The sequence below is a fragment of the Lathyrus oleraceus genome, chromosome 6 (assembly GCF_024323335.1).
Source record: "Lathyrus oleraceus cultivar Zhongwan6 chromosome 6, CAAS_Psat_ZW6_1.0, whole genome shotgun sequence".
Taxonomy (NCBI): domain Eukaryota; kingdom Viridiplantae; phylum Streptophyta; class Magnoliopsida; order Fabales; family Fabaceae; genus Lathyrus; species Lathyrus oleraceus.
In genome coordinates this window covers 470363374-470385510 of record NC_066584.1, presented here as the reverse complement: position 1 = coordinate 470385510, position 22137 = coordinate 470363374, and the positions used below count along the sequence as shown (strand labels likewise).

The window sequence follows — 22137 nt, the reverse complement described above, 5'->3', positions numbered from 1 at the left end:
CGAAGTCTTTGTTCTTCCTCAGTCGAGTAAGATACGTATCCCCTTTGCGGAGTCGAATACCTATCATGTTATCGAGTTTGCTTTCTATCCCTCTTTTGGATAATGAGTGTCTTGGGAATATTCCCCAATTCACGCCCTGGTCGGACACCTATTATATGCCCAGTAACCGGTATCCCTGGTGTTCCTTCCTCTCTGCTCCCTATTATGACTTTTGTCCCCTATGGAGTAAGATTTTCCTGAGTTGAAATATACCTTTTAGGTTTTCCTCAGATGATTTTTGGGATGTTTGATATTTCTCACTCTTATACCGGTCTTAGATATTCATTCTCCCCGAGCATGTTGATATTTCACCCTATACCGGTGTTCGGATCACATGTCTCTTTGAGCTTATTACCCAGTAACCGATAATACCTCACCCTGGTATTTCCTCAGAGGAGTCCTGTTTGGATGTTTCCCAACAAGGTCCTTTAGCAAATTCTCCCCTATCTGAGTCCGAATTTTCATCTGAAGTATCCGCTGTATTGGTATATTCCCCAATACATGCGCCTTTGAGTCAGCTCAGGTCATTCCATTGATTTATTCTTTTGGAATTCTGCTCCCCAAGTTTTGAGTCGTGCCCTGCTCACGCAATTTACCTTTTTTCTATCCCCATAAGAGTCCCAGAGTCTTTGTCCCATTGAGTGTGTTACTCATATGGATTGTCAATTTCTCCTGACTTCTTTTCTCTTTGTGGACACATATCCCCCCACGAAGTGTTACCCTTTTGCATACGTACATCTGCATCTTGAGGTCTCGTAGGGACAAAAATTCGTCTCTTTGTTATTATTTAAGCCCATTCTACCTCGTCGAGACGAAGATTTTAACCTTCATATCTCCAGTTAGAATGACCTTAAATAGGGGCATCTGTAAGACCCCAATTTTGGCCCTAAGATCCCTCATGGCATCATAACATTGCATTTGCAAAGCCTCAAGGATCATGAGCATCTGGGTTCCCTTTACCTTTGGGTTGGACCTCTTGTGAGTGGTTTGAGATCACCAAGCATGCTTGAATTGTATATCATTGCTTTTCTCATTTTATTTACTAACCAAAAGCACAAAAATATGTCACTAACATTCCTTGTTTGTAGCTTGAGCAATCATAAGGTCTAAGAGCTTCTAGGAAACCCTTTGTGCAATGATAAAGTCAAGAGAAGATGAAAGCAAGCATGGTAATGGTTCCCAAAGCTCTCTTCTATCAAATATGCCTCCCTAGTATCTCAATTCATCATGTTTAATCAAAGCAAGTCAAGGGGTTTGCGGTTTGTTTCCCAAGGAAACCCTAATTCATCTGTTCATCAACTATGCCTTGCTCATGAAGCAACATCAGCCCATGGTCAAGTACCATCAAGGGAAGTTCTTTAATTCATCATTCCATGAATATTTGAACTTATTTGAGTGCCCTCAATCATCAATTCATTAAGATATGAGTGGTGGACTTGAAAAGTTGACCAGTCAATTCATCTATCTATTTTGAAATGCACTGAGACCTAACATTTTATGTGTTGGTCAAATGGAGATGATCCCAAGAGAAACAATGTTCTTAAGGACAATATGAACAACTTTCATGTTCATCAAAAATTTCTTTCAAGCTTGGAAGATCGTCATCCACTCCAAGACATTATAGGTCATTTTGACTGAAACCCTAATTTTGGGTCAACTTCCCAAGAACATAACTCATTCATTTTTTATGATTTTGAGGTAGAACCAAATGCATTGGAAAGCTTACCGTGTCTATTTAAAATGTTATGTTGAGTAAAATATCAAAATCTCAAAAGAAATACATGTGATAATGCAAAACATTATAGGTCACTTTGGACCAAAGTCATTGAAATGGAAAAAAAGTCCAACTTCAAGTGCCCATAACTTCTTCATTAAAAATCAAAATGATGCAAACTTTAAGTCCAAATTGATTTTCTTGAAAAGATCTACAACTTGGATGTGGGAGGTTTTTCCATTTGGAGCTTTCATAATCAAAACATAAGGGCTTGAAGTTGGTTCATTTTGACAAAATTCTCAAAAGCATATTTTATGCATTGAACTTCATGGCCTGTTTTCATAAATTTCCACACTCCAAATGAATTTTTGTTCAACATAACATTTGTTCCTTATGTCAAGACCTTTCCAACCATTACCCACATGCCTATGTTTGGATTTTTCATAGGGGACTTTCGAAGACTTGAAGCTTTGTGACCAATTATGCATTTCATGTTAAATCTCCATGCACAAGCAAATGCAACTCAGAATGCACGTCCATTTCAATTTGGTATGATGTCAGCTTGCATTTGCACTTGATTTTGGGCCTCACATGCGCCTGTACAGGCCCATGCATGGAGGATCCAACTTCATGCACACACGAATTCTTCATGACTTTGCATCAGCTATGGCTATAAATAGAAGGCATTACACACTTCAATTGGCAACCTGAAGGCGCCTGTTATGCTGCTAAGATCCCTCCATAGCCATACTTAAAGGAACTTCCATTTTCTTCTCAAAAATTCAGATCTGAATTTCAACTACCTTGGTTGATTTTCAGACCTATAATTCCTTGACCTTGCTTCACCTTCATCACTAGATCCTACTGCAAGCATTAGTTGAGGAGAATTATGCTCTCAAGATCTTCATTTCAAAGGTGGATATCATAACTTATTTTCTTCGAAACTCTTTATTCATAGCTTGTTTCTTGTGCTTCTATGCTTGGCTGAAATCCTCTCATTAGAGGCAACTTGATTGTGCTTTTAATTTTGCAAATCCATTAAGTTTCAGTTGAACACCATATTTTTCAACCTCTGATTTCTCTTACCATGGAGATCTAGAGTGAAAATAGATGGTACAGGGGTGATGTACATCACCCCAGCTTTCCAATGATATGAGGATCGTCCCTTTTGGTTGAGATTTCATGACCTGCAACTCTGGCCGGAAAATACAAGCTCGCCGGAGAAGACGGTGGTGTACACCGCCGTCCCTGTTTCCAGATCACATGTAGACCGTTTGATCATGTTTCCAGTTTGAATCATGGCCCTTGGATGATATGACTTATTTTAATTCATTATGTTACTCGTTGACTTGGGACCATCGTGCGCGCGCATCTCTCCACCTTTGGATGTGCCAGCTCAATTAATGAGCTTTGATCCAACGCGTGTGGATTTTCCATATTTTCCAATTTCTGTTTTTTATTTTCTTTGTTTCCTTTTATTTCAAAAATTCATAACTCTCTCATTTTAATTCCAAAAAATATGGGACCAATTGCATTATTTCTCTTTTAATTTCTAGTTTCTAAAAATGATTTTTAATATTTTTTATTTCATCATTTGCTATTTTTTAATAATTTTCTCTTTTCTGGTTATTTTTAATTCATTTTAAATAGTTTTTGATATTCAAAAAATACAAAAATATTTTCTCAACCTCTTTGAATGATGATAGATCTATGAAAAATATTCTCATCAATTTATTAATTGATTTGAGATTTTAGTTCAATTAGGTTATTTTTTCTCATTTTTAATTGATTAAAAATAGTTTCTGACTTCTAAAAATGCTGAATTTTTTGTCAAACTTTGTTTGACCTTGTTGAACTTGGGATAATTCACTTGGACTTTTCAAAGTTGATTTGAAGTGATTTTAAAGTTTGACCTTTCTTTAATATTTTAATTCAAGTTTATTTTCAAATATTAAAAATGGCAAAAATATTTTGTTTATTTCTTGACATCCAATCTTCATCTTACTTCTGTTTTTTATTGTTTGACCATGATCCTCAATGTCTTGGGTCAACCCTTGATTGATTGGTACATTCCATTTCATTTTAATGCACTTTAATTTTCTCCATTTCCATTATCTACTTCTTCTTCTCCTTTTCTTTTGATCAATGAGTTAAAGGTTGATAAGTTAGCATTGATTAGGGAGGTTTAATCTTCCTTGATTCAAATCTAATTCATCTTGATCAAATGATCAAATGAATGGCTTTGCATTAAGGATAGGTTGTTTTCTAAATCATGCAAAGGACTTAAACCAATACAAGATCATTTCTCTTCCTCTTTTTGGCATGACAGGTTGTTGGAACTTGGTTCACTAATCAAGACTTCTAACTTGTGTTGTTGCCTACGTTATTATTGACCGGCCTCAGATAGTTGTGACTTCTACATAAGTCCAATTACGATTGCTTAACATAGCACTAAATTTGCCTTATGGCACACTAACTACTAACATTAACCATTAACAATTAACATTTACATTTTGCTCTTTACTTTTATGCAATTTACTATTCTTGTACATATTATTCATTTGCTTTTTTTCTTTGCTCATTTGAGCACATGTTTATGTTAATGCAATTTGCCTTTTGCTCATTTGAGCACATAATTGTGTATATATTATTGTGCTTGTGCTTTTGTTGTGATTGTTGTGAACCAAAATGCAAAGAAATGGACAATTGGACTTAGATCTTAGGACTTACCCTATGCAAATTTGGAGTCAAAGAGCAACTATGCATTGAGCCTTTAGAATGCTATAAATATTGAAGAGGACTTTGAAAGGACCAAACCTCTAAACTCACTCTTATCCATTCTTGATTTACTTCATAAGAGCTTTTGATGTGTGTGTTCTTGTGCTAGGGAATCCTATGAGAGCTTAAATTGAAGAACCATTGCCATGTTCATCCAAAGTGAAAGATACAAGATGTATTGAGGATCTCTTGAGAGACTTGTTTGATTGTTTCTTGAGCTTACTATTATTTTGCTTGCATATTCCAAAGGATGGGAGCTACTTGAATCATCAATATGATCTCAAGAGAGGAACTCCATTTGTGGTCTTGTTTCTTATCCCTTATCTCTTGTATGTTTAGGACTTAGCCATTGTTATTCTTCCCTCCACTCTAACCCAAGCGAAAACTTTTTGTGCAAACCTTTAACACTTGTTTTCAACATTAGAAACCTAAGCCCTATGCTTTTGATTTTCAAACTTTCTTTTCATAACACTTATTTTGAATTGAATCTTTAAGTCAACTTTGACCATATTTTGTAAGTACTTCTCATTGGTAAATATAACTCATTTAAATACTTTTGTGGTTTCAATGGCCACTTTCTTAATCAAAACTTTTCATAACCTTTAGCTATTAGGTTTGAATTATCCTTGAGCTAGATGTAATACTCACCTATATCCTTAGTGATGGACAATGAGTCTTCCATGCTTATTATAGGGTTAACCCCTCACTAGCATGTTGAAGTTATCCTCACATGGGGGATTTGTGGTTTTAGGTTGAGTTTTCTCCCTTGGATAACAAAAGACCTTAAGGCTTTTGGACCAATCAATTCACCAACTTGTTTTGAGATTTTTACCCCGAACTACGAGGTTTTGATCCTAATCTTTTTTAAGATGGTACGTAGGCAATGGGTTTATCCATCCAAACACAAAAATGTAAATAACTTGTATATTCTCTTCTCATCTCTTCAATCATGTTTGCACAAACAAATTTTCACAAAATACCAACCTTACAACAAGTATGAAAAGGTCTCCCTATGAGTACCTAGGATGTTTTGGGTGCTTAAAACCTTCCCATTGCATAACCAACCCCCTTACCCCGATCTCTGACATTTTTACTAGTTTTTGATTTGATAAAACTTTTAGGTTTTTGTTCGGTTTCTAACCATTCCTTTGGATAAATAGAAGTGCGGTGGTGACTCGACTTGTATGATTTACCTTGGATTTAGTCAATATCTCTAATGGTAATGAATACCCCGCTACAATCAGAGCACCGCCTGCGGCAGCGTCGATGGTCATCTTCGTGTTATAGTGAAGTCCATTATAGAAGGTTTTAATGATTAACCAATTTTCTAAACCATGATGTGGGCATGCTCGTAACAACTCTTTATATCTCTCCCAAGCTTCGAACAACGATTCTCCTTGGTTTTGGGTAAATCTAGTTATACGGTTTCGAAGAACGACGGTCTTACTCGGGGGAAAGTATCTAGCAAGAAAAACTCTTCTAAGGTTATCCCAAGTCGTAATGGAATTGGGTGGAAGGGAATCTAACCATGATGGGGCTTTATCTCTGAGGGAAAAAGGGAATAATCTTAAACGTATTGCCTCAGGAGAAGCTAAATTGGTTTTAAAAGTGTCTGCTAATTGAAGAAATATTTTTAAATGTTGGTTTGGGTTCTCAGTAGCGAGACCTGCGAATTGCCTCTGTTGCACTAGTTGCAACAGGGATGGTTTAAGTTCGAAACTATTAGCTGGGATGGTTGGGTTTACTATACTAGAACTAGGTTCTTCATTTGATGGTTGAGCGAAATCTTTAAGAGGTCTTTGGTTTTGATCTTCGGCCATAGCTCTCTTAATTCTATGAAAGAATAAACGTGCGCGAGCGTAACGTTCAGGTTCCGCCAGAGGATATACTAAGCTTAAACTTCCGGTGCTGCGAGTTCTTCGCATTGACCGGCGGGAAATAGCCTAAGTCTAAACGATATAACAACAGGGAAATGAAATTTGACGAAATTGGTCCCCGGCAACGGCGCCAAAAACTGGATGCGGTACTTTCGCAAGTATACGAACGCGTTAGAGTAATATAAAAGATTGTCGAATCCACAGAGACCAAGTGTCAATCTATCGTTATCTATTGTTATGGTGTTTATCAAAGGCAATCAAAATAAGTGTTTTTAGAGTGTGCAAAGAAAAGTAAGGTGTTGAATAAAGTTTAATTAATAAAGACAGGGTCGAATGTAATTCACATAATCAATTAATAATCCAACTACTTGCTAATAGAACTACTTATATGCAATGTTTCCTACTTTGAAAAGAACTAATTTAACGGGAATTGTCGTTTTCGCGTATTCAGAACCGAGTTGTACTCCCTAATCAAACCCTCTTATTGTCACTTATAAAAAGGTGCGCATTGCGTTAGAGTAGTAAACCTATTTTTAAGAAATATAGTGTCTTGACTAAGTTAAAAAGTATTGTAACCTGGACTTCTTAACCAAAAGAGGTTCTTACGAACGAGACTCTAAACTTATAAACGCGTCCGAAAATAGTTTTAAAATTTCTTTTCTTCTTAAGTTAAAATCTCCTAATGAACTAAACAAAGCGCTTTCGCTGTTTTTGAAATAGTTAAAAACAATTAAGTTTAGATAGACGTTGGACGGCTTTCGATCTTACCCAACGGAATTGAAGTGCGGGAAAACTTAAGTTGAAAGTTAAAATAGCCCTTAAGTGCTTCTACGAACAATTGTACGGATTGTCGGTTCAATTATGATCCTTACATTCTAACCTTATAAATTTAGTTAGACATGGTAAAGTAAAAGTGCATTAATTTAAATAAAAGTAGTGCGAGTGCGGAAAGTAAATAAAAGTAGTGCGAGTGCGGGAAATAAATAAAGTAAAGCGAGTGCGAGGAAATAAATAAAAGTAAAGCGAGTGCGAGGAAATAAATAATTTAAAGCGAGTGCGAGGAAATAAATAAGATAAAGACAAGTAATAAAAACCTGCTCCAATCGGAGGGTTGAGTAAATTGCAAAGCGGAAATGAAAATGGCGGCAGGATTAACTTCCTTCCAAAGTGCTCCAAACTCGATTACATACTCGATTACACAATTGTGGTAACACTCCAATGCGAAGCGATTACCACTTTAAAATACTGAATATATGCCTAAGTGAAACAAAGTTGCTCTGAGTTTGCCTCTGCTCTAAGTTTGGATGATTGAAAAAGTGATTTCGAGTTTCTATTTATAAGCAAGTAAAAAGATGGGAATGACAAGGATGCCTTTCAACTTGAAAATGGGAGGGAAAACTTTTCCTCTTGCGGCGCCCGCCACAAGGCCATGGCGCCCGCCACAAGACCAATCTGAGGCGCCTTAGTGGAAGTAGTGGGGAACGTGGCAGTTGAGGGAGGTTGAGCTTGGACACGTCATGGCAGGGTCTATGGCGCCAGCCATGGTGGAAGCCACAAGTACAAAATGCTGAATTTTAGGGTTTTTAGCTCTTTTTCTCTCCTTTTCTCAATCGGGGCTCCGATTAAAGTAAAAACCTGAAAACAAAGAAAAACATAGTAATAACACAACAAAATAACAATAAAACAACTAGAATGCATGTGAAATCGAATTCGAAAATACGGTAAATTTCAGTGTTATCACCATGCCTATAATGAGTTTTAGTAAAACAAGTTATATATTTCTTCATGGCAAATATGTTGTTCCGATTTTTCTTGCTCAAACACATAGACTAGAATCCAATGTTTCCTGAGATGCAATTAATGTTGAAGGATTTTATGACTCTTTTTACAACAACTTCAACATTCTTTCATATTACTTGAAACATGATTCTTGACAACTTACTAGATGCAAATTTTCTCTCATAACACATCACATCTTTAAATCATTCCCACCCAACATCTTTTAAGAAGAATTTTGAAAGAATAATTATTCAAATTATGAGTGTGTATTTTCTTATGACACACGGAATGTTAAGAAAACCATTACTATTTTCTCTATCCATTACCATTGTTAATGACTCCCTTTTTTTCTTATACAAATTCATGGATTTTTAACTACTTCATTCTTATGTTCCATATACTTTGCTTGTACATTAAAATGGTTGCTCACCATGTCATATTTACAATATTGCTGGAAAATAGATTATATTGTGGAGTTCCTTAAGAAATTAAATTTTCAAGTAATAAAGATGATATTTGAATTTGGAATATATTATGATCAATTTGGAAAAAATCTACTATTGATACAATTGTCTTTATGAGAAATATGTAACAAAATTATTTCACTCACATTATTGATTTGTTTGGAAAAAATTTAAACAAAATTTAATGCAAAGAATATTACATATTGCAAACAAAACTTAATATGCATTTGAATAAATACCGTATATATAAATAGTTTATATTAAAATCAAACTTATAAAAAAAGACACTGTTAATATTTTTATGCGTTAGCGTAATAAAAAAAGCGGACAAACGGGCATGGAGTGCCCGTTTGGACGCTAGTCATTATAATGAAAATATATTATGAATGGTGCAAAATTTATAGATGAGGCTCAAGGTCTTGATGGTGCTCATATAAGATCAGAAATAATATCTCTCAAAATTGAATTTCACAACACTAGGGAAGTAGAGAAGAAAATGAATGACTACCTAATGAAGATGAAAGACCTTGCCGACAAATTCAAAATGGCAGGATCACCAATCTCAAATGTTGATCTTATAATTCAGACATTGAATAGACTGTACACTAATAACAATTCAATTGTTGTAAATTTGTTTGATCAAGTCAATCTCAACAACTTCAACAACCACAATCTCAATGCCATAACAAATTTTGTTAACAAAACCGAGTTTAGTGGAAACATATTCAATCATAGAGGAAATTGGAGAGGATAAAACTTCAAAAGCATGAGAGGAGGCAAAGGGAAAAGGCGAAGTTTCTAAACATGCCTATCATGTATGCTCTAAAATAGGCCATATTCTTGTAAAATTGTTTATATCGCTCTGATAACTCCTACACAGTCACTAGTTATTCTAATGTTGAGGTTGAGAAACAAGGAACACATAGTACATTCAAAGTAGCACCTTACAATGGTCAAGAATATGAATGATATTTTAATAATGGACCAGCAACCACGTGACACATTGTTAGCTGAAAATTTTGATAGGATCAAATCTCAACACGTTAAGAAAAACTTATAAAAAATGTTGGAAGTTCGAAAAGGCAATTCTACATAGTTTTTCAGCTAAGGGAGTTGAAGTCTCAACTGTGGGGTGGAAGTTGAGACTTAGTATTTTCTGAAAAGAGATTTTGTTCAAGATTTCGACGACACCATTGCTACAGGTTTTTGATGTCAACAGTCAGCAAGACACATTGACAAACAGTGGATAACGCGAAGAAACAATTTCAAAACAAGTAACTATTTTTTAGTCTTATCCAAAAGGACATGTGAGAGACATTTCAGAGGAAAAAAGAATGCAACAATTATGTGTCAATTTCTGAATAGAAGACCGTTATAAGCAGTTATTTTACATTAGTATAAATAAAAGTTCTAGTGTTAGGATTCAGGGTGTTGAATTTACTACAAAAACTCACAAACTCAATGTACCCAAGCGAAGTGAGAAACAAGTTATCTGAGTGAAATGTATGATTCCAAACACCATTTCATTTAATGTAACGTCTTTTACTTTAACTTATTTTCTCTGCAACTTTACTTTCGTTCCATTATCATTTTTTTATTCATTTTACATTATCCTTTACAAAATCTTGATCACTTTATCATTTTCGAATTCCTTTATCTTTCAAACAATTTTACCTTAATTTGCACAACTTTTACATAAAGACTTCGACCACGTCGAAACCCTTTGCATTCTCACACAAAACTTAAAAATATTTTAAGCATTATGTCCTAGGATTATCTGGTCGATGCAGCAAGTAACATTTTATAAGAGACTAGCATTTGTTTACTAAATTTCACAGTAAACACACATCAAGTCGAGAAGTTTCAAGAGCTCATAGAAAAACAATGGTAAGAATTCCTTGAGTGTTGGAAATGGCAAAAAAATTGAAAATTGTTGCTTCAATTATACTAGAAAAAAAAGTATTTTACCTCAGTTGGAAGAAGGATTCCGCCACAGTTAGTGGCATGTGGTAACACAGGGTGTGGTTCTTGAAGGTAGAGAAAAACAAGTGTCATACCCTGATTTTGGCCCTGAAATTTTTTCCATCAATCATTCATTTTCTTTTTCTCCTCATGACCATTTCATCTAGTCATGAATCTATCCACCAACTTGTTTTGTTTAGACTTGTCATCATCTGCTATTCGATAAATCTTTGGGCCTTGCCATTTGTTTTGGTGTAAGGTAATTAGCTTCCTTAGCTAAGCAGGACTTGGAGCATATTATCATTCGATAAGAATCCGGTGGAATCTCATGACTTTTATTTTCATGTCTAAAATGCAATCCATGTTTTGTATCCCTCATAAGATACCATTCACCCCTTGTTCAAGTTTGTCAATTATGTGGTCATTCACATTCCTTTGTCCTGTTCCTGATCACATCTCACTTCTAATGAATTCCTATGCCAAATACAAACATTACATTCATTCAATCATTCATATTCATTTTTCATTTATTCAGGATTCGAAAATTCCATCCATATTTCTCCATTCATATTCATTTTTCGATTTATTCAAGATTCGAAAGTTCCTTACATATTCCGTTTGTCATGTTCATATTTGCTATTTCATATTTTTGTTTTGTTTTTCACATTCAAAATTTGCATTCATATTTCTTCATTCGCATTGGAAAATTTGCCATTCATATTCAAGAAATTTTACACACTCACTCATATTTCAATTACCTCATTCATTTTTACCATATCCACTCACTCATAACCGTCATTTTCATGGCAAGTGAATTAACTCATAACCTTTAAATATCACCACTTGAATACATGAAGTCCATAAGATATAAAAAAGGGAATCAAAGCCTCACACTTGAGGGATTTGATTCCACATATTCAGGGTTACATTATGGCAAACGGAATTGAGCAAGGAGGGGGATGGATTGGGACCACTGACGTGCGGGGTAGAGGATGCCCGATTCTGTAGGGGTTGGAGAAGAGGAGGATGAAGATAACAAGCTCCAGGAGGAGCATAGTAAACATGGCAGTGGGTTCCAATGTCATCCCATATTCGATCCAATGCATAAATGGCCACAAACAAGCTTTAGAGCAATTTTGAGCACTTAGGTCAGGATAGTTCTGCACAGCTTTAGTGAATTTAGCAAGAAATTTTGACTCCATATGTGATTCCGTAAGTACTAATACACGGTTCATATACTTATTACATGCACCAAACTTCCCAAGATATTTTGAATGCTTTCGAAGTTGTATAGCAACGCTATGAAGTGAGCTAGGTGGAAAAGTATCCGGAGGAGGTCCTGTTTCAATTTCATCACAAACTGCTTCATCAAACTTAATATCTGAATGGGAAGAAGCTTGATGGTAGTTGTGTCTTCTATATTCCTTACCACCATACAATTGGGTCGGCCATGTATCCTTATTGCTCGGGTGATCAGACCTTGGTAAGGTATGTGACCTATCCGTTTTATCCTTAGTGGTTGATTTATGAGTCATATTCTGGGAATGTATTGTCTCATCCGTTGGATGATTGCACGAGCAACAATTTAGAGACACCCATTCTGAAAAATACTTCTAGTAACTCTGTTAGCACGGTAAGAGGTTCTCCTTCTAATGGAAGTCCTGCAGCAAATGGGATGGTTCCTGCACGTATTGAAGATAAAATTGCTGACAGTTTCATAGAAGATTTTGCATGTGGTTTATATCAGGTCGTAGTCTGGACTTCCAAGGCAGAGGTTTTCATATAGGAGAAGGGTTTGAATGGGAAATTAGGTCATAGTGACAACAATCACAGGAATAAGCCCACACTTGTCCAATTTTTTAAAAAAGGGGATGAGCAAGTGAAGAGTGTTTTCTTTTGTGGTTCAAACTCTACTTCTGTTGTTTGCCTTCATAAGAAGATACCGAGTGTTGATCATTCTGCTGTTCAGGCTGTCGAAATCCATTTAATTTCAGAAGGAAACTGTAGCGGGGTATTCGTTACCATTAGAGATATTGACTAAATCCAAGGTAAATCATACAAGTCGAGTCGCCACCGCACTTCTATTTATCCAAAGGAATGGTTAGAAAGCGAACAAAAACCTAATAGTTTTAACAAAAACTAGTAAAAGAGAACAAAGATCTGGGTAAGGGGGTTGGTTATGCAATGGGAAGGTGTTAGGCACCCAAAACATCCTAGGTACTCATAGGGAGCCCTTTTCATACTTGTTGTAGAGGTTGTTGTTTTTGTGAAAAAAATTGTTTGTGCAAACATGATTGAAGAGATGAGAAAAGAATATACAAGTTTATTTACATTTTATGTTTGGATGGATAAACCCATTGCCTACGTACCATCTTAAAAAAAGATTAGGATCAAAACCTCGTAGTTCGGGGTAAAAATCTCAAAAATGAGTTGGTGAATTGATTGGTCCAAAAGCCTTAAGGTCTTTTGTTATCCAAGGGAGAAAACTCATCCTAAAACCACAAATCCACCATGTGAGGATAGCTTCAACATGCTAGTGAGGGGTTAACCCTATAATAAGCATGGAAGACTCATTGTCCATCACTAAGGATATAGGTGAGCATTATATCTACCACAAGGATAACTCAAACCTAATAGCTAAAGGTTATGAAAAAAAGTTTGATTAAGAAAGTGGCCATTGAAACCACAAAGGCATTTGAATGAGTTATATTTACCAATTAGAAGTATACACAAAATGGTCAAAGTTGACTTAAAGATTCAATTCAAAATAAGTATTATGAAAAGAAAGTTTGAAAATCAAAAGCATAAGGCTTAGGTTTCTAACGTTTGAAAACAAATGTTAAATGTTTGCACAAAAGTTTTGGCTTGGGTTAGAGTGGAGAGAAGAAGAAGAATGGCTAAGTCCTAAGTAAAGCAAAAAGATAAGGGATGAAGAAACAAAACCACAATGGAGTTCCTCTCTTGAGATCATATAGATGATCCAAGTAGCTCCCATCCTTTGGAATAAGCAATCATCAAACAAGCCTCTTAAGAGATCCTCAATGTATCTTGTATCTTTCACTTTGGATGAACATGGCAATGGTCCTTCAAATTAGCTCAAGTGGGAACCCCCTAGCACAAGAACACACACATCAAAAGTTCCATGAAGTAAACCAAGAATGGACAAGAGTGAGTTTAGAGATTTGGTCCTTCTAATCCATCTTCATCATTAAGGTCCTTTTACTCCAATTTTGCACAAGGAAAGTCCTAAGATCTAAGTCCATTTCTCCATTCTTTGCATAGGGAAGGTCCTAGAGACTAAGTCCATTTCTTTGCATTTGGTTCACAACAATCAAAACAAAAACACAAGCACAATAGTATATACACAATTATGTGCTCAAGTGAGCAAAAGGCAAATGGCATTAACATAAACATGTGCTCAAATGAGCAAAGAGAAAAGCAAATGGATAATCTGTGCATGAATAGTAAATAGCATAAAAGTAAAGAGCAAAAAGTAAATGTTAATTGTTAATAGTTAGTGTTAGTAGTTAGTGTGCCATAAGGCAAATTTAGCGCTATGTTAAGCAATCGTAATTTGACTTATGTAGAAGTCACAACTATCTGAGGCCGGTCAATAATAATGTAGGCAACAAACACAAGTTAGGAGTCTTGATTAGTGAACCAAGTCCCGACAACTTGCCATGCCAAAAAGAAGAAGAAAATTGATCTTGTATTGGTTTAAGCCTTTTGCATGATTTAGGAAACAACCTATCCTTAATGCAAAGCCATTCACTTGATCAATTGATCAAGATGAATTAGATTTGGATCAAGGAAGATTAAGTCTCCCTAATCAATGCTAACTTATCAACCTTTAACTCATTGATCCAAAAGAAAGAGAAGAAGAAGAAGAAGAAGAAGGAGAGGAATAAGAGAAATGGAAATGGCAAAATTAAAGTGCATTAAATGAAGTAACATGTACCAATCCTCATATGTTGACTAATGACATTGAAAGTCAAGGTCAAACAATCAAAAACAGAAGTGAGATGAAGATTGGAAGTCAAGAAATAAACAAAATATTTTTGGCATTTTTTAATATTTAATATTAAACTTGAATTAAAAATAAAAGAAAGGTCAAACTTCAAAATCACTTCAAATCAACCTTGAAAGGTCCAAGTAATTTATCCCAAGTTCAACAAGGTCAACCAAAGTTTGACAATTTTTTTTAGCATTTTTAAACGTCAGAAACTATTTTTAATCAATTAAAAATGAATAAAAATAACCTAATTGAACTAAAATCTCAAATAAATCTCAAATCAATTTAAAAATTGATGAGAATATTTTTCATAGATCCATCATCATTCAAATAGGTTAGGAAAATATTTTTGTATTTTTTGAATATCAAAAACTATTTAAAATGAATTAAAAATAACCAGAAAAGAGAAAATTCACAAAAAATAGCAAATGACAAAATTAAAAAAATTAAAAATCAGAAATAGAAACTAGAAATTATTTAGAGACTAATGCAATTGGTCCCATAATTTTTGGATTAAAAAGAAAAGAGATATGGATTTTAGAAAATGAAATGTAATTAAAAATGAAATAGAAAATAAAATCAGAATTAAAAAAAGGGAAAAAACATGAGCCCTTGGATCTGAGCTCATTAATTGAGCTGGCAGATCCAAGGATCCACAAGCGCGCGCCTAGTGTAGTCCACAGTCAATGCAACCACATGGAGCCATTAATTAGGTCATAACATTGAACGGATCAGATCGAATCTGGAAATGGAAATGCACGCCTATGATTGGATCTGGAGTTGGGAAGGCCACCGGAGCCACCGTCTTCTCCGGTGAGACCTCCAATTCCGGTGAGAATTGCAGACATGGCAAACTCAACCAAATGGAGCGATCTATACATCAATCGAAAGAGGAAGTGATGTACATCACTCCTATACCATGCACTTCCACTCTAGATCCCTATAAATGGAGAAATCAGAGCTGGAAGTATGATGGTGTTCATCATGAACTTCATGTTTTTGCAAAATTGAAAGCACAAATCAAATGCCTCTATTGAGAGGACTTCAGCCAGACCAAGGAACTCAAGAAATAAGCAAGGATCAAAGAGTTTCGAAGAGAAAAAAGTTCTGTTATCCACCTTTGGAATGCAGGTATGGAGAGCACGATTCTTCACAACCAAGGCTTGCAATGAGATCTAGTGATGAAGAGGAAGCAAGGCTGAGGAATTATAGGTCTGAAAATCAACCAAGGAAGTTGAAATTCAGATCTGAATTTTTTGGAAGAAAATTGAAATTCCTTTAGTGATGGCTATGGAGAGAATTCTGCAGCATTTCAGGTTGAATCAGGGTGAAGAATAGTGGAGCTGAGCACACTTATTTATAGCAAATGGCAAGGCAAACAAGGTGAATTCTCGTGTGCATGCATGAAGAGGGCCTTCATGCATGGGCCTGTACAGGCGCATTGAGGGCCCAAATCTTATTGGAATGGCAAGCTGAAGTCAATTTGATCTGAAATGGACGTGTAGATATGAGGTAATTGGAATGTGCAATGAGTTTGAATCAAGTTTCCATAAATGCACGAAAATATTCCCTTCTTCGAAAGTGCCATTTGCCAAATCCAAACATGATCATGTGAGTAATGGTTGGAAAGGCCTTGATGTAAGGAACAATTGTTATGTTGGGAAAAAATCCATTTGAAGTGTGTAAATTTGTGAAATTTGAGTTTAAAGTGCAAGGTGCATGACATGTCAAGCAAGGTTTCGAAATTTGGCCAATTTTCAAGCCCCTCTGTTTATATGATGCAAGCCTCAAATGAAAACACCTTCAACATCGAAGTTGTATATCTTTTCAAGAAAATCAAAATGGACTTAAATTTTGCATCATTTGGATTTTTTATGAAAGAGTTATGGGCACTTGAAGTTGGACTTTTTTTTTACTTTTAATGCCTTTGGTCAAAAAGGACCTATAATGTCCTGCATTATCACATGTATATACTTTGCGATTTTGAAATTTTGTTCAACATAACTTTTGAAGTAGACATATTAAGCTTTCCAATGCATTTGATCCCACCTCAAAATAATAAAAAATGAATGAGTTATGTCCTTGGGAAGTTGACCCAAAATTAGGGTTTTAGTCAAAATGATCTATAATGTTTTGGAATGGATGATGACCTTCCAAGCTTCACATCAATTTTCGATGAACATGAAAGTTGTTCATATTATCCTTAAGAATGGTTTTGCTTTTGGAATCATCTCCATTTGACCAATACATCAAAAGTTAGGTCTCAGTGCATTTCAAAATAGTCAGATGAATTGACTGATCAACTTCTCAAGTCCACAACCCATATCTTGATGAATTGATGATTGAGTACACTCAAATAAGTTCAAACATGCATTAAATGGTAAATTAAAGAACTTCCCTTGATTGTATTTGACCATGGGCTGAGGTTGCTTCATGAGCAAGGCATTGTGGTACACAGATGAATTAGGGTTTCCTTGAGAAACAAAACCTCAAACCCTTTGACTTGCTTTGATCAAAATGATGAATTGAGGTGCTAGGGAGGAATATTTGATGGATGAGAGCTTTGGGAACCATTACCATGCTTTCTATCATCTTCTCTTGACCTTACCATTGCATAAGTGATCTCTTTGAAGCTCTTGACCTTGTGATTGCTCCAGCTACAAGCAAAAGATGTTAGTGACATATTTTTGTGCTTTTGGTTAATGAACAAAATAAGAAAAGCAATGATATACAATTCAAGCATGCTTGGTGATCTCAAACCACTCTCAAGAAGTCCCACCCAAAGGTAAAGGGAACCAAGATGCTCATGATCCTTGAGGCTTATGCAAATGCAATGTTATGATGTCATGAGGGATCTTAGGGACAAAATTGGGGTCTTACAGAAACGTCATAATTGTTGCAACTGTTGGGCTTGTTTTTGCAATTCATGCACCAGCAAAAGATCCATGAAGGTTTCTCTTGCTTCAAATTCCAACAAGACATATCGTGGTTGTGATGATTGTTATCTTAACTTAAGAAAACCACTGAATCGGTATCCTTGCAAACTCTTAGCTGGAAAAGTATCGGTTCGCAAGACAGTGAGGCCCCTAAAACACAGGGAACACTATTAAAACTCTATTCATTTAGTTCTATTGTTCAACCATGACAGCAGACCATTACCACCACAAAGGACGAGAACATATACAGGTCCAAATCAATTTGTCACAAAATCTGATTCCAACAGGCCAACTTCAAACTCGCAGATGTTGTTTTTCTTTCATTTAGAGCTTCAGTAAATACCACAAGCACCTGAAAACCAATAGAGTTCAAAGAGAATGAGTGAAAATAAGCCATGACAATAAGCATTTTTCATTTCATATTTACCACAGTAAAGCCAAATTGACAGTGATAGTCAAACGAACCCTGTAGCGATGAGAAGCACATAGATTTAAGTGAAAATTTTACCAATTTACAACAGTGATTTTTACCTTTTACCCAGGATAGAAGGTTAGGACAAGAATTGGAGAGGGACCACTAAGTTTGGGCGGATAATTTCAGAGTACTCGCGCTCCACTACATAGACAGTTGCCTAAGCTTTTGATCACTACCAGTGGTACGGAAAAGCAGACGAGAGAGGGACCATAGAGAGAATTTTTGGAGACCTCTCACAATCAAAACGGGACTACATAAAGAAACAAAGAATATGTTAAAGAAAAAAAACCTAATGATCCTTTAACGAAAAAAAAGTAAGGAGGCAAAAGCGGCACAACCCTAACGAGATTAAGAAGGAGAAGAAGGAGGTAACCTTGACTTGGTGCATTTCCTTAGAGAAGACGCGAGGATTCCTTTTGAACACTGCCGGAGACTCAAACGCGCCGGAGTTGAGAGGACCCAACATTGCTATCGATCTCTTCGCGAAAAGGTAAGCTTAAACTTAGTTCTGGTTTGGTCTTTGCTCTCCATCCTCTTGGACAGGCGTTTCATCATCGACCTCCTTCCATGATTATATTTGGTTTTTTCGTTTGTTTTGTTTGTTTTTGCGTTTTCCTCATTGATAACTTTCATCTGCTGTTTAGTCGTTTGTTTTGTGTTTGACAGAGGAAGAGTTTTCCTCGTTTAGGATATTTCATTTTCTCTTTAAAAGGAGTTAAATGATAATAATGTCTTCTTTTAATTTATATTCAAAACAAAAAAAAACAGTTTACTAGGAATTGATATCCGTGCCTTAAGCAGCTTTTGGCTTCTCATTTTCGGTGGCTTTTCACTAAAAGTGACGGTTGAGAATTAATGATTGCTGCTTGCCTTAATCTTCACCCAACAGCCAGGCAACTAGGGTTGGCCTTTCGGATTCCTTCACCGTTTCAGCGTTTGAGATAGCCTGGAAGCGGATCTCCACTGACCCAAGCCTATGCGGTGCAAGGGTATTGTGGGCTTGATTCCGAAGCCAAATCCAGTGGCCCATATTTGTTTGTTTATTGTTTTTTTCCGGTTAGCATTTAGGTATTTATTGGTCGAAGCCTAGCAGCAGACAACTCATGGCTGGTTGGAAATGGAGATATTCATCTCCCTCTTAGTCCTAGGTTTGATACTCGTGTGGGGCATTTTTTTGGTTTTTCTTAGCATTTAAAATTTTGATGTTATTTTTTTTAATCCTCTCATATTTATGTTTTAATCTAATTTCTCCTATGCTCATTATTTTTTAATGTTTACCCATTTTATTTATTTTAATTGATAAAACATCGATTTTAATTTATGAATTCAACCTCTCTCATGTTGTTTATCCACGATTATTTTATCGAGATAACAATAGAATTTCATCGCGTTTCGATTGGTCGCACATGATCATTCGATGTTGACATGATGCATAAATCGGTTTTAAGCACAATACTTAGTTGTAATTTCCTCATCTCCACACCCTTGTAAGTCGATCGCCTTTAAGCATCTCCGTCCACCTCACACATCTTACTCTTGGGCTTTCTTACAGTGTGATGACTCTCTTGCACGTACACTCATGCATTGCTTACTCAATGATTGGTCTGTTTTAATTATTTCATTACTTTGAATCCCCATTTGACAAAATGTATCCCCACTCCCCTGATGTGTAATAATATTTTACTGTTTTATTTCTTTACTTGCTTGACTGTTTAGCTAGCTACTAACACAAGAATAAAATCAACCATTTCCAAAAAGATCAAAAATAAAAAGCCGATCTAATGTCGGGTATTTTTCTCAAATACTTCCATTTCTATTCACCCATTTCTACCCATTCCCTTTCTTTCAAACCAATTCATTCAAATCTTTCTCAATCACTCATCAAATGCTTGATCCAACGTCAAGCCATTTTCATAATAAAAACTCAAAAAATCTTAATTCATATTTAAAACCTTTTCAATAAAGATGGAAACGGAACATGGTGGATGCCACGCACTCTTGAGACTAGGGTTCGAGATGGATGTCTCGCCTATCTTAGCTCTCTCCATCATCCAAATCTATCTATTTCATTTGTCTCAAACCTTCATTCAAATTTCTCTTAAAACGTCCATCAATGCTTGATCCAACGTCAAGCCATTTTCATAATAAAACTCAAAAAATACTTAATTCCTATTTAACACTTTTTTTCAATAAAAATGGAAATGGAACATGGTATTTTAGCTCTCGCCATCATTCAAAATTGTCAAAACAATTTCTTCAAACCCTTTCTCAATCAAATTCAAGAACACTTAATTCTTATTAAATACTTTTGCAAATAAGATGGAAATGGAACGTGGTGGATGCCACGCACTCCTGAGACTAGGATTCGAGATGAATATCTCGCCCATCCAAGTTCTCGCCATTAATCAAAACACATTCAAACCAATCAAACCTTTTCTCGCCGCCATGCGATTGAGCCTTAAACCCTTTCTCAAACAAAAGTTACTTTGTTTCAAGATAATGCAAGGCAATGTTTATCCACCTGTTTTGGGTAGTCCAACAATGTTTTCGTCAATTGACACAAAGTAGCTTCGCTAAAATCGACCAACAAACAAACATTTTTCTACCCAGAACTACGTAAGCCTTGATTTCTCTATTGAGATACGTAGGAGCAGGATTTGTAAATCTTGTCAGGCCCACTAATAAAAAACTTAGGTTTAGTCCTTCGTCGAAAATCCAAAAACATTCTCCTCTCTTCTATTCTTTCTTTCCCACCTAATAACTTGAGAAGCCTAACATTTCAAACTAACACTAACACACACAACTAACCTAACGGTTCCAGTTGAGTATAACGGACGTGAGGGGTGCTAATACCTTCCCCTTGCGTAATCGACTCCCGAACCCTGATTCGGTGGCGACTCTGTTCAGTCCATCATTGCGAGCGTGCGATTGTGTTTTGCTAGGCCGTGCTCTCATTTTTTCCGAGGTACGACAACAAGAAAGGGGGGGTTTGAATTATTTTAACTGATAATAAAAACTTTTGTGAACTAAAACACACGCGAAAAATAAATAATATCAACACAGAATTTTATACTGGTTCGCTTGAAATTCAAAGCTACTCCAGTCCACCTGGCCAAGGTGATTTCGCTTTCAATAAGGACTTAATCCACTAATCTTGAAAGATTACAAAAACGATCGTCTAAGAGGATAAATATCTATTAGCCCTCTCAAGTTTACAGACTTCAGAAGTCACTTGAGGAGAATTCAACAAATGAATAGAATTATAGTATTGCTTAGTGTTTCTAGGTAAGCAGAAATTACACAAGGTAAGACCAAAAGAATTGTTCACACTTTTAGAGCGGTAACTCATGTGAGAAGGAGAATGAATAAACGATATGAAAGTAGTGTTTGTATTCTCGTGTGTTTCCGTTATGTTTCTTAGTCAAGTGATCCATCCTTTATATAGGAGTGATGAGAAGACCGTTGAGTGACATGATCTTTGGCAATGATGGATGATTAATGTCATTAATCTTTGTGTTCTTTCTAAAGCAGTTTGGGGTGCAATAATTCTCTTCCAAAATTATATTCTTGCCATAAACGGAAGTCTTCATAGCTAAGTCTTCAGAGCATGTTTCTGAATAAGAAGATTCAGATATTAGAGTTTCTATTCTGCACGTACTTCTTCAGATAGTTGCTTACAGCTGACTTTCTTTAGAGGTTCTTGATGTCCTCCTGATGATTACGTCAGAGTGTAAAAGCTTAAGATGCTATAGTGCTCTCTTTCACTTCAGAGTGTCTGATGTCTCTTGTTTTGTTTATGCTTTGTATACTTCCTTTAATAAGAGTCAGAGCTTCTGCCTGAGTGTCTTCTAAATGGTCATTCTAAACTTGTGTTTGTATCTGATGAATGTCTATCTGACTTCTTTTGATTAGAGTCCTGCACACTTAGATGAATTTTGTTAGGATACCACTTTTGTTTCATCCTTTGTTATCCTCAAAATCTAAGAGATGAATTGTAGATACTAAATTTGTTCTTACAATCTCCCCCTTTTTTATGATGACAAAAAATTCAGAGTGATGATGAAATAATGATATTATCAACAAAAATAATATCTTAGAGTC

General features: G+C 35.7%; 1 non-coding gene across 1 annotated transcript; it reads left to right on the top strand.

Moving 5' to 3' along the window:
* The first annotated feature begins 5860 nt into the window (after positions 1 to 5860).
* Positions 5861 to 5967, top strand: LOC127098759 (small nucleolar RNA R71). The gene has a single exon (XR_007793458.1). It is a non-coding gene; the product is annotated as a small nucleolar RNA R71 (small nucleolar RNA).
* The last annotated feature ends 16170 nt before the right edge of the window (positions 5968 to 22137 follow it).